The sequence below is a fragment of the Balaenoptera ricei genome, chromosome 10 (assembly GCF_028023285.1).
Source record: "Balaenoptera ricei isolate mBalRic1 chromosome 10, mBalRic1.hap2, whole genome shotgun sequence".
In the NCBI taxonomy this organism is placed as follows: domain Eukaryota; kingdom Metazoa; phylum Chordata; class Mammalia; order Artiodactyla; family Balaenopteridae; genus Balaenoptera; species Balaenoptera ricei.
Window position 1 is genome coordinate 2,325,609 of NC_082648.1, and position 13,092 is coordinate 2,338,700.

General features: G+C 36.6%; 1 protein-coding gene across 15 annotated transcripts in view; it reads right to left on the minus strand.

Moving 5' to 3' along the window:
• The window catches only part of WNK1 (WNK lysine deficient protein kinase 1), a 134,918-nt gene that overhangs the window by 120,111 nt on the left and 1,715 nt on the right, over window positions 1-13,092 (minus strand). The gene's annotated exons all lie outside the window — the stretch shown is intronic.

Sequence of the window (13,092 nt, forward strand, 5' to 3'; positions counted from 1 at the left end):
AAATTTTCATCAGAAAAAACTTAGAAAACACTAATTATGAATACTTTTGATACTAAGATTCATAGAAGTTATCTGTATTTATAGCAAATTCATGGCAGTTCATGTCACCTGTTTTCCTGTAAGGCTTAAAAAGAAAAAAGAAAAAAGCTGCATCATATCCCCAAAAGCAGCAACAGACAGAATGTAAAAGGACAGAAAATAAATTAATTTTAAAAGAGTACTGCTGCCAAGATATAGAGAACAAATGTATGGACACCAAGGGGGGAAAGTGGTGGGGGTGGCGGTGGGATGAACTGGGAGATTGGAATTGACATGTATACACTAATATGTATAAAATAGATGACTAATAAGAACCTGCTGTATAAAAAATAAATAAAATAAAATTCAAAAATTAAAAAAAAAAAAAAAAAAAAAAGATTACTGCCGCCAGAGAAGATGTGAGAGGGAGAAGGGATGGTAGCCCCACTGCAGTGAGAAGGGTGCCTGAGAGACACCAGTCCAGAGGAGCTAAGAGAATGGCTACTCTGAACTGTTTGTACTCTCAACACCCTGACACCAATGGCATGGTGTTTTTCATGCCACCAACAAATTTTCAGCTCTCTGGTCCCCAACTGGGTGTCCTACGGATTCAATTCATTTCTGACACTAACCACCTGGAGTAAGCATGGACTCCGCAGATTAAGGGCTCAGTCCTACAACAGTGTCTCCACTTCAGATGCTTGCAAGTCCCAGGTTGCCACCTATACTTCTGACCAATGAACAATAAATCCGGGGTTTCCATGACCCCCTCCTCAGGTTTGACAACTTGCCAGAGTGGCTCAAAGAACTCAGGAACAGCCAAATGGAAGAGATGCATAGGGCAAGGTATAGGAGGAGGAGGGCCACAGAGCTTCCATGCCCTCCCTCTCTGGTGTACCCCCTCCTAGCACCTTGAAGTGCTCATGAACCCAGAAGCTCTCTAACCCCTGTTGATTAGGGGTTTTTATGGAGGTTTTACTACATATGCTTGGTTGAGTAAATCACTGGCCATCAGCGAGCAGCTCAATCTCCAGCGCTTCTTCCCCTCCTCCCACAGAGGTGGAGGTGGGAATAATGCTGAAAGCTACAACCCTCTAATCATGGCAGGGTCTTTCTGGTGACCAGCCCCTACCCTGAAGCCATCTAAGGGCCAGCCAGTCAAGAGTCACCTCATTAGAGCAAAAGATACTCCCATCCCTCTGGAACTTCCAAGGCATTTAGGAGCTCTGTCAGGAATCAGGGGTAAAAATCACATAAATTATTTCTAGATTATGCCAATTCATACATACATTTAGGATAATGAGAAGCAAGTCTGTCACTCTCAGAGAAGTGGGGTGTACATATATGGAAAAGGGGGAAAGCTAGAATGAACTCTGTGTTGAATGAGCATTAGAGATATCAACGTGAACTCATGGTTTTCAATAGATACAGATGTATACACACACACAGAGGCAAAAACACATGCATACACATAAATATTTCCTAACTCTTCACTAGAAGAGTCTGGAAACGGCGATGCCCCAGGGGCCTTGTGCACACTTGACCCCCAGATCTCATTTTCTGAATTCTGTTCTACCATAAAAGGAACCAGCCTCCTTGGAGAAATGGCTGGTCCACTGCTGGGATGCAGAAAGAGGAAGAAGAACCTGGAATATCTTGTACAAAAAATAAGATTATTATCAAAAAATGATTAAGATCATGTTAATTAAAAGGACACAGGAAGCAGCTTCTGGCCAGATGTGGGACAACTGCTATGTTTGAAAGTATTTCACAGTAAAAAGTTTTTTAAAAAGTATTACCATATCTGTCCATCATGTGAAGAGGGAAAAAATTATATTGTGTAACATTTAGTTAAGTACTGGTTGTTAAAGAAGTCATCTTTAGTCACTGTAGAGGGTAAGGATGATAGATGTTTAAAATATTAAACTAATAAGGTATTCAAACCAAGTGAATACTCAGTAAGATCTATGAAAGCCTGTAAGGGTGGTATTTATGGGAAGTATAGCAGTTTCACTTCTGTCCTTGTAAGAGGAATGGAAAACAGTCAAGATTCTCAGCACAGAAATCAAAGCTATGCTTTAGCCATAAGATGCTCACCAGCAAAATATCACTAACCCTCCCCTCTCCACTTATGTCCAAGAAAAAAAAATCTGTAGAGACAAAAACTACTGGTACAAATGCAACACAGACAGTTTGTTCACGAAAAGTAAAATCTAAACTAGCACCTCTATGTAGTAGAGTGCTTGGTTAGGCAGAACCAATATTTAAATTGAGAGTCTAATATTTAAAAATTGTTGGTGGTTTGTTTTTTTTTTTTGTCCAGGCAAAAAAGAGCAATATACATTGGAGTCGTCATCTTTTTTCTGGAAGAACCACTTGAGTGGACCTTCTCAGTTTGTAACTGAAGCAAATTCTCTGGACCAAGAGAAAGGGTACACAGCAGACTCTATTCTGACTTGATAAAAGCTATCCCTATGAATAATATTAAATAGTCCTGAAATAAGATAAAGTGTGTAGAAAGTATGCAAAAAAAGGCCAGAAAGTGTTCTGGTAAGCAACTAAGACTCCAAGGCGTTCCCTTTTAAGTTTACTGTTATTAGAAATTATCCGACTGACTTAAATGGCCCTGAATGAGGTCCACTGGCAGCAAAGTTTCCCCCATGTTATACATACACAATGACGCAACTTACCTTGAAATAAAGGAGAATGAAAATCTAACCCTATGCCTGGGGATGAAAGAGGGAGGGGCGATTTGCACAGTGTGTAGCTGAAGCTGAAAACCCTTAGAGGCCCAGCTACTCTAACCACAACAGTAATATTCTGTAAATCTGTCATATTTTGAGGTGACACCTTGTGTGCCCCAAGTATGGTTACCCCTGGTGTAACGGTATAGGATTGTCTGACTTCAAAGAACCATTTTAGCCTAAAGAATATCCAGGAATCCAGGCCTATGGGATGATATGCTTATTATTCTGTGCTGGTGGGTAGGTATATAAGCAAATACCACTAATGCACTTTAAGAGTATTACCAAACTTAATACAAAGTCTTGCTACTTGGAGAAGAAAACTTCACTTACCTGGAAATCTTACTGGAGATGAGGTAACATCTTATTTCCATAACAATGCTGAATAAATTAAACGTTCCAGAGGATTTCAAAACATAATTATGTAAGTTATACAAGATTTCTATTTGGAGTTCATTGAAACACGAGAGCCAAATACTTCTCAATAGTATATATAAAATGTCAAAGTAAACAGTGAAGAGACGGAAAAAAAAGAGGTAAGATTAAAAAAAAAAATCAGGGGAAAAAAGTCAATTCATACTGTCAGTATCAAGAACTAAAGCTACAAACTATAACCTCAATCTCCAAAGTAAATAAAACTAAGTCCTATGGAAATTATATAATAGCAATTAACATGTTGATCTATTCATTGTAGATCCAATATCCTTAAGTCTGCTTTCCTGGTGAGTAAAAGGTAGCCTTGATACAATTTTAGGAATTTATAAGTCTAATTAATTATTACTAACAATGTAAAACTTGAAAATGAGCAATCTGTATACAAAGAAGTCATCTAAAGACCACTGACCAAAATCTGTACTACTAACACTATAACCTTTCAATTTGTCTCTATTAGGTAGAAATTTGATACACATAGAACACTAGAAATAATATTCCTTCTCCTTAAAGATTTAAGTCTAAAAAGAACATTCTAGGGACCTCCCTGGTGGTCCGGTGGTTAAGACTTCACGCTTCCACTGCAGGGGGCGCAGGTTCCATCCCTGGTCGGGGAACTAGGATCCCGCATGTTGAGCGGCCAAATAAATAAATAAAATTAATAAAAATAAATAAACAGAACGTTCTATATCATAACCAATGTAAATAGCATCTAAAAAAAACCTTGGACACACCAAGAAGTTAATAAAACAAACACGCCATCTCCCTCCTTATAGCATCTATATATGTACACTGGCTAAAAGGCCACTGAAGTGGAGAGTTATTTCATGAACTCAAAGTATAAAAGGTACATGTTGCTCAACGACAAATTATAATTGCTAAACAGAGCAAAAGGACTTAGAATTCCACTAGAACTCAAACTTCTTCCTGGTTTAACTGAAGTATTTTGCAGTGGAAAAAACAAGGACTCAGATAGCCCATGTGATCTTAAACAAGTTGTTAAACCTGAGTTAGCTTCCTCAAATATAAAAGTAAGAACATATCTGCCTTGTACCGTTGTTGTGAGAATAACAAAAAATATGATATGGTCATAGCACTGTGCCTGTCACAATAAAAAAAAAGGCCTATTAGGTAGGTATTAGTAATTATTAATACTTTTCAGATTAATTAGCAAGGAACACTCTTCAAAAAGACAAGGGCTAGGGCTTCCCTGGTGGCGCAGTGGTTAAGAATCCGCCTGCCATTGCAGGGGACATGGGTTCAAGCCCTGGTCCAGGAAGATCCCACATGCCGTGGAGCAACTAAGCCTGTGCGCCACAACTACTGAGCCTGCGCGCCACAACTACTGAAGCCTGCGAGCCACAACTACTGAAGCCTGCGCGCCTAGAGACTGTGCTCCCCAACAAGAGAAGCCACTGCAATGAGAAGTCCGCACACCACAACGAAGAGTAGTCCCCACTCGCCTCAACTAGATAAAGCCCGCGTGCAGCAACGAAGACCCAATGCAGCCAAAAATAATAAATAAATAAAATAAACAAATTTTTTTTAAAAAGACAAGGGCTAAAGAAAGTATATGCAGTTATTTAGGCTTTTTGTTGTAAAAAAGTCCATTTTGACCACATCCTAGAAACAGTATAATAATTAAGAATCTTTCTCGTAATGGAGTTTCATTTGAGATCTGTTTCCTCAAGTGACACACAAAGACGGTCATTTTAGATGCTGCACTAATAAAGTATGTATCACAGGACTAACACGCAAAGGTAGCATTAATGCCAGGAGAGAAACAAACTGTTTAAGAATCAGCACGCACATCACTCCCAACGACTGAGCATTCTGGAAACTAGTTGATAAATGGCATATGAAGTATGAAAACTCTTTAGATTGAATTTAACCATTCATAAAGAATAACCAAAACTAAAACAGTAACTGGCTTAGAATAGACTCTTACGATAGATACTAAGGCAGAGAAAGCAGACAAAATATTATATTTCAATGCTTCAACTTTTTAAACCTTTCCTTGATCATCTATCCATGTCATCCTTGATCACGCCTTCTACTTACCCAATCTTTCTTGCCCCATATTTGTTCAAACTTGTCTAAAGAAATGGCCTACTATTTTTATCTCTACTTCTTAACCTCCCTCCGCCACTCTTTGAACCCACTGCAAAGTTTCCACTCTTCTGAAACTGTTAAGATCACCAAATATCTGGAGCAAATGTGACATAATGTTAATTTTTGTTAATTCTGCATGTATATGTGAGTTTGTGATAACATCCTTTGTATATCTTTTCCAAAAAAGGAAGTACTATTTTATTAATAGAGAGAGGATACATTTTTTAAAAATATTTAACACTTCAGTTATAAAAGCACCACACTATATGTTCTTTGTGGTGTGACTTATATCTCAATAAAGCTATTTCTTTTTTAAAGCACAACTTAACACACGATCTAGTTACAGCACATTCCAACAGAACCTTCTGCCATGATGGAAATGTTCTATATGCGCCATCCAGTATGGTAGCCACACATGGCTTCTGACCACTTGAAATGTGGCCAGTACAACTGAAGGATTAAGTTTAAATTTTTTATTTCATTTTAATTAATTTAAATTTAAATAGTCACCTAAGGCTTTATAGATAGAGAACTTTATTGGACAGTGACCAGCCCAGAAATCTAGGATATTAGCATAGACTTATACATCTACTTATGTGCTCCTCCCTTATGCAACCTCCCCTCTCATGTAGGTAATCTTGAATGTTGTTGGTTAATGACTTAATAGCCAAATGCAATAAACAACTTCAACTGCCTAATCTCTACACTTTTTTTCTATGCCTTCTAACATCCATTATCCACAACTACTACTATGCAAATTGGACTTCTCTGCTATATTCCTTCCTGGAATTTTATTCCCCTGATATTACCATTCTCCTAGTGTTCTACTTAGCCTAACCCCTGGGCTCCTTTTTCCTTTGCCCACCCATCAGTTATTCCTATTTTGCCCTAGGCCCATTATTCTCCCCTGTCTCTTCCTCTACTTCTCTCTTCATATATATCCTCTCCTTAGATGATTCCATTTACTTCCATTATTTCAGCTATGACTAATATAAACAGCCTCTGTTTCTACCTCAGACCCATTCTTTGAGCTTCATGAATGTATCCAACAGTCTGGCTGAACTTCCTGGAGGTTTCACAAGTATCTCAAAGTCAACATGTCAAACTGAATACATCTTCATACCCCTTCCTCTCTCAAAAAAACAAAACTCCTATTCTTTCTTATTCCCTCCCTCAGTTGACAGAACCATCATCTATCCCCACCCATCCTCTTACCCATGCTTCATTTTTCCTCCAAACTCCACTTAATCACTAAACTCTGCATATTTTATCTACTAAATATTTAAAGATTCCACTCCTCTATTACTGTCCTAGTTCAGGCCCTAGAAATCTCTTACCCATACATAAAACTAAACTCTACATATCCCTCGTACTCCTTAAATCCATCCTCCACAATTACTATACTATGCAAATCTGCCAAGTAACTTCTCTGCTTAAAATTCTCTCCACCACCTACAGCTGAGCATTTGTGTGGGAAGGGTGTGAGGACAGTTGGAAAACCATGTAAATATGATAATGTCTAGGAACTCTTCAACATGTTAAAGAGATAATGTGTTGTATTTCCCAAACTTACCTTAATCCACAATGATCTACCAGTCCAAGTAAAAAGGATATCCACAGAGAGATGAATACAGTCGTCCACCAGGGACTGGTTCCAGGGATGCTCCCCAACCCCCACCCCATGGACACCGAAATCCACGGACATTCAAGTCTCTTCTATAAAACAGTGCTGTATTTGCATATAACTTATACACATCCTCCTGTATACTTTAAATCATCTCTAGATTATTTATAATACCTAACACAATGTGAATACTAATATAAATAGTTGTAAACACGATGTAAGTGCTATGCACACAGTTGCTACAAGTGCAGCAAATTCAACTTTTGCTTTTTGGAACTTCCTGGCATTTCTTTTTCCTGATTATTTTCTATCTACAGTTGGCTGAATCTGTGGATGTGGAACCTGCAGATACGGAGGGCAACTGCATATCATGTTATTTAGCTCAAAACTATTAGCCATGAAGATGATTCTATCATTATCCCAAACAACCTGTTTACTTCTATCGACTAATAGAGAAAATGTGTACATCAATAATGATATGATTCACTAATTCACCTCACCTCTGTTTGGTTTATATATTAGTGTTTGATTAACACAAGACCATTCACCATGTACATAATGACCAAAACACAGATCATCTGGGACTGAGAAACTGAATCCTGCCTGCACGAAAGGCATCTACAGAAACAGTGATTTTACTTAACTAACCTGAATATGACGACTATACCAAGTAGATTTCCAAACATTTTCTTAAAGTCTTAAATTTCTTAAGATTTCTTAAATTCCAGGGAAAACTGTATTTGCTTGTGATGACAAACAGCTTATCTGATGATTCTTTTCTAAAAATCATTAAGCACATTAATGTAGCACAGCACATTTAATATGTCAATCTTGCAATGCCAAGACTCAAGTCACAACATCAAAAACTAAATTCTTAATGAACGCCCACCTGAAAAATCTAAATTAATACAAATTAAGGTGGACATTATACAATCAATTAAGTCAACCACAAAACCAAGCAAATACTAAAGTTTCTCCTCTTCTGTGGAACATATCAATAACCAATCTTTTTAAAGCCACACACAAAATAAAGCCTGCCACCTGTCAAAGGCATAATTCTCTTCCAAATAAAAACACTCTTAAGAAAAGCTTCTGGCAATTTCTCTTCACTCTGAAAAACTACTCCCCTTCTTCTTAAGATTTAATAAAATCCCTAAACTGACAGAACAAAAAGCTCCTAAAACCCAACCTTAACTAAGAAGTTTAAAATAATTAATTTGTAACAAGTGATAACTTAGAGCCTTCAAAATGGATTTTTTTAAAAGCATCATCGTTTACATTTTTCAAAGTACCTTCACATAGTATTTCAGTTGCTTCTCAGCAATCCTGTGAAGTCAGTAAGACATGTTACTAATAATTCAGTGTTACAGATTAAGTTAATTACTCAGGGTCAGGTAATTGGGTAACAAAGTTTTCTGCCTTTGAGTTGGTTTCCGTTATACAGTGTTGTATTATACCAGAGTCAATCTCCAAATACAAGATTAGAGAATCTGCTGTGGACCAATGAAAGGCAAGGAATATGGATGAAACAACCCCGAGATCTACAACTATTTCTAACTTAATAACAGAAAAAATGTAATATTTATCAAAGTATATTGAGCATCTATCGATACGTTTATCTTCAAAAAGCCCAAAGACTAGTGGAGTAGACAGAGAATGTAAATGATTTTTAATCAATGTGAAGAAAACTATAAGAATGATCCCAAGAGGAAAGATCCTAGTAAATTCAGGAAGCTAGTAATTCAGAAAGGCTGCCATTTGGGAAGGTGACAGGTCATGAAATTAGAAAGTTAGGCAGAGGACAGCTAAAGCTAAGGAATTTGAAAACACTGATGACACCATGTTCAACTCCAACATTTCTCCGATAAGTATGGTAGCCAAATTAAGAGCTCTGCTACATTTTTCAAGCATAAATGTAAACAAATCAAAATTTTCATCAGTACCCTCAAAAAGATAGCCTAAAAAAGATGCTGCATCATCACAGTTAATATTTATGTGCCAGGCTCTGTCCTAAATGTTTTTTATATATACTAATTCATTTAATCATCACAATTGTAAAATAAGTGCTCTTATTACATTCCATTTTACAGATAAAAAACTAGCACAGAAGTTTACCCAAGGTTACACAATCATTAGCTGAGCCAGGATCTGAATTGAAAGTCAGGCATTTTAAGTTCTTAATCACTGTGTTACACTGCAGAAAAATAGTGCCTTCTCCAAATTCAGGTCATGCTAAGTCTCACCTATTCCTGCACACTTGATTGACTTTTTTTTAACACGGGACGAAACAAAATGCAAGATGCTAACAATAAGTAAATATAAAGAACTGGTAGAGCAAAACCTGATAACTAATTATAGTGAATTTTTCCCTGGTATATGAACATTTTCAGAAATTTTAATTTGAACATAACCACTCTTGCTGTTTTTACAGCTTTATCTAAAAAATTTAGAAGTTACCAGAAAACACAAATAACAGGTTTAAGATGATTTCTGAAAATGAGAGCCCCGTTTTAGTTGAACGTTTCCACAGGGATTAACTAGGATGACTTTCAAATGACCAGGATCTTGCACTAGCATCCAAATGACAAAGAGTGAACTGAGTCACCAGGCAACAAAAGATTCCCAATTTGTTTTACACAAAAACAATCTCTTGGGCATCCCTGGTGGCGCAGTGGCTAAGAATCTGCCTGCCAATGCAGGGGACATGGGTTCAAGCCCTGGTCTGGGAAGATCCCACATGCCACAGAGCAGCTAAGCCCGTGTGCCACAACTGCTGAGCCTGCGCTCTAGAGCCCATGAGCCACAACTACTGAGCCTGTGCTCCAGAGCCCATGAACCACAACTACTGAGCCTGTGAGCCACAACTACTGAAGCCCATGTGCCTACAGCCCGTGCTCTGCAACAAGAGAAGCCACCACACCACAACAAAGAGCAGCCCCCATCACTGCAACCAAAGCCCGTGTGTAGCAATGAAAACCCAACGCAGCCATAAATCAATCTATATTTAAAAAATGGTCATCAAAAAAAAATCTTAAAAAAAAAAAACCAAAAAAAAACCTCTCTTTCCAAGTTCTTACGCTAGAAACAACTGTGATACTAAAGGTAAATAAGAGAAAAGGAAAACATTTAAGTCCTTAAGACTAAGTAAGAACTAACTATATCATTTAAAAAAAAAAAAATCAACCTAAACGTAATTCTTTTTCCTGTGCCATGAAGTTACTTCTTAAGGCAATAAATCTACATATATTTTAAATTAAATCTTACCTACCCAAAATTATCCTGTCCTTAATTCTATTCTGTCCTGTTTAGAAGGGACAAAGGATTACTTCGAACAAGTCACCAATCATTCTTTAATTTGCATAGCAGCTACCCTTGAGTTACCTGAATCCTGCCCATACTCCAACAAATCAGTGACTCGGGGAATTTAAAAACAAACAAGAAAAACTCCAAAGACTATTCCCTGAAATTTAGTTCCTGAAACTAAAAGTTACTGCAGGTTCCTAAAAACAAGAAATGTGGCACAAATTTAAAAAATACAGATAAGAAAAATCCTCAATATTCAAATGGGAAGATACAGTTCAATGAATTATTTTAAGAACTATAGCAAAAAAATGTTATGGTTTCTTAACCACAGAACCACATCCAATTTCTGCAGCACTGATAAACTTTTCATAAAACGTTAATATCATATACTCATGATGAGACATGAGCTTTAACTTGTGAAAAGCCAGAGAAAAGTAGACAGTAAGTATTTTGGAGCTTAATCAAAATTTATGATTTGACCTCTCCTTTCAGGTAGGTCTGGAAACAATCTCATCAATATTATCAAGTGAACTCAGTATTTAGAAGTAGCATGGGGAGAAAAGTGCTTAGAGTAAAACAACCATTCTTGAATCTCCATGTTTTCTTCAAGCAAACTATGCTATGCTTCTTTAAAACAAAAAACAAAAAAGAACCCTCCCTAAAAAAGCAATGTAAATTCTGCAAAGTCCAGCAATAACATTTTCTGACCAAGCCAACATAGAAGTAAAATTAAAGCACAGCCTACCTAATAAAACCAGGTAAAGAAATTTTCATCTTAAAAGATCTGTTATCTCTTAAAATCCTGTGGTATCAAAGTATTACCTATATATTATTTATTAAGAGTCAATATTTGTTTTACTAAGTATGCATATTGTGACTCTAAAAATAAGCTTGATGTAAACAAATTTGACTTATATACCACACTCACCCATTCTCCACCCCAAAAAGCCTATTTATTTCTCCATTTGAAGTGATAAAATCAACACCCAAATCAGAAGTCTGGAATTTCCCATGGTTACAGGATAGGATTTCTCCAAAAATCTGACAGTAACTTCCACGCCAAAACAGAACTGCTTCATTTGAGATTTACTAATTAACCATCTACTGCACTACAAATGCTTTAACATTTCTCAAATTATTAGATCCTAACCAGTTTAATTTCCGTTCTTTATCAACCCAAGCAAGTCATTTACCTGCTGCATGACTTCAGGTTCTTTATTTATCAAATAAGCAGCTGGGAAGAAAAACCTAAGATGTCTTCCAGTTTTAATACACAAGATTTTTAACTCAACAACTGAACACAGTATTTCTCCAGTCCTCCTACAGAAAAATATGCATATTAATAAATATACATTTAGTGAAAAAAGCTTTCCTTTTTTCCCAGTGATTTAGTAATCCCTTGGCTTGTCCTTCAGTTTATATCCAAAGACAAAAACCCAAACACTAACCTACTGAATAGGTTATTAGGCAAAAGTTCTGCCCAAAAAATCATAAACACTGTCCAACTACTGCTATAAAGGATCCTGGAGCTAAGATAATCACATTTTAAAAACCAAAAAGAAAAACTGTAGAAGTACAGTCAAATGACATGTATGGAAGGTTCCAAACCAGGGTACCACTCAATGAACTAGGATTCATTTGGTTCTCCAGCCAAACCCTGAACTAACGTAAAAATAATATGGCAATATTATTGTAATATATGTAAAGATAGCAGATATTCTTTTGTTTAACCATGACCATGCCTAGGTAGAGAACAAAAATCAAAAAAGTCAACAGTTCCAGGAAAAACTGAGAAGCTTAGACAAAATTCTTATTCTGACATTAGACAAATTGAGGGTTTTTTCCCCACTGTATCATTAGTTTCAGGATAATAAACTATCAGAAAATTCCAAGTGACAAAAAAGGAAAACACACACATTACATCCATAAAGTGCTCAACATTTACTTGGGTCTAGTCTTAAGAGAGTAAGGTAACTAATTAAGGAAAAAAAAAAAAAAAACTGTTAAAAAAGCACCTATTCAAATATGAAACTACAGAAGAATAAAATCCAGGACCAGTAGCAATAAGCACCCGAGGTACAAAAAAGAAACAGGTGTCTGCCTGTAAACCAAAAGAAATCAGACCTAAGTTTTTGAGTATGACTGACCAACCAGAATAAAGTTATAGTTTCACAATTTATTTTAAAAAAAGGTCTGCTACCTTCCCAACTCTAAAACACTATAAAATTGAGTAGGTTTTATTTCACAGTGCCTTAGAAGTTCTATAACACTAACTATAAAACTTAAGAAATTACATTCCTAAAAAACCTGTCAGTTTTGAAGTTTACTTCTTCCACATGTTAATTTCCCTTCACACTTGATATAGCCTTGGTCATTTGGAAGGTGACATTCAAACGGTTAAGTGTTAACATATTAGTTCATGGATAATAGATAAATTCCTAGATCATTCAGGTACTTTCATATCCTAATTCAGCTTGGTCCATTTTCTTGGCAAGAAGAATATGGATACTGGCATTTTTCATGTATAATGTAAGTGGCTTTTTCATTCAGTTCAACTCTGCTTCTTCCAATAACCTATGTATGTTCACTTCCCGGTGAGGACAACAGTCAATCAAGCTGCTCCAGGTCAAGCAATAAGTAGCCCAAACCCAGCTATTTAAACCTAGAATATCCTTGTCAACCAGGATGACACACCATGAAAATCATTTCATTTACACCATGAAAATCTCCCGGAGAGGTGAAAAAGGAAGCTTTGTGACTCCTTTGTACTCCTGGGAAAGTTTGGCTTAAAAACTTTTTACAACAAAGTTAAAACAACGATAATGACATGACGACTCTCAAAGCACATATACAATTTTA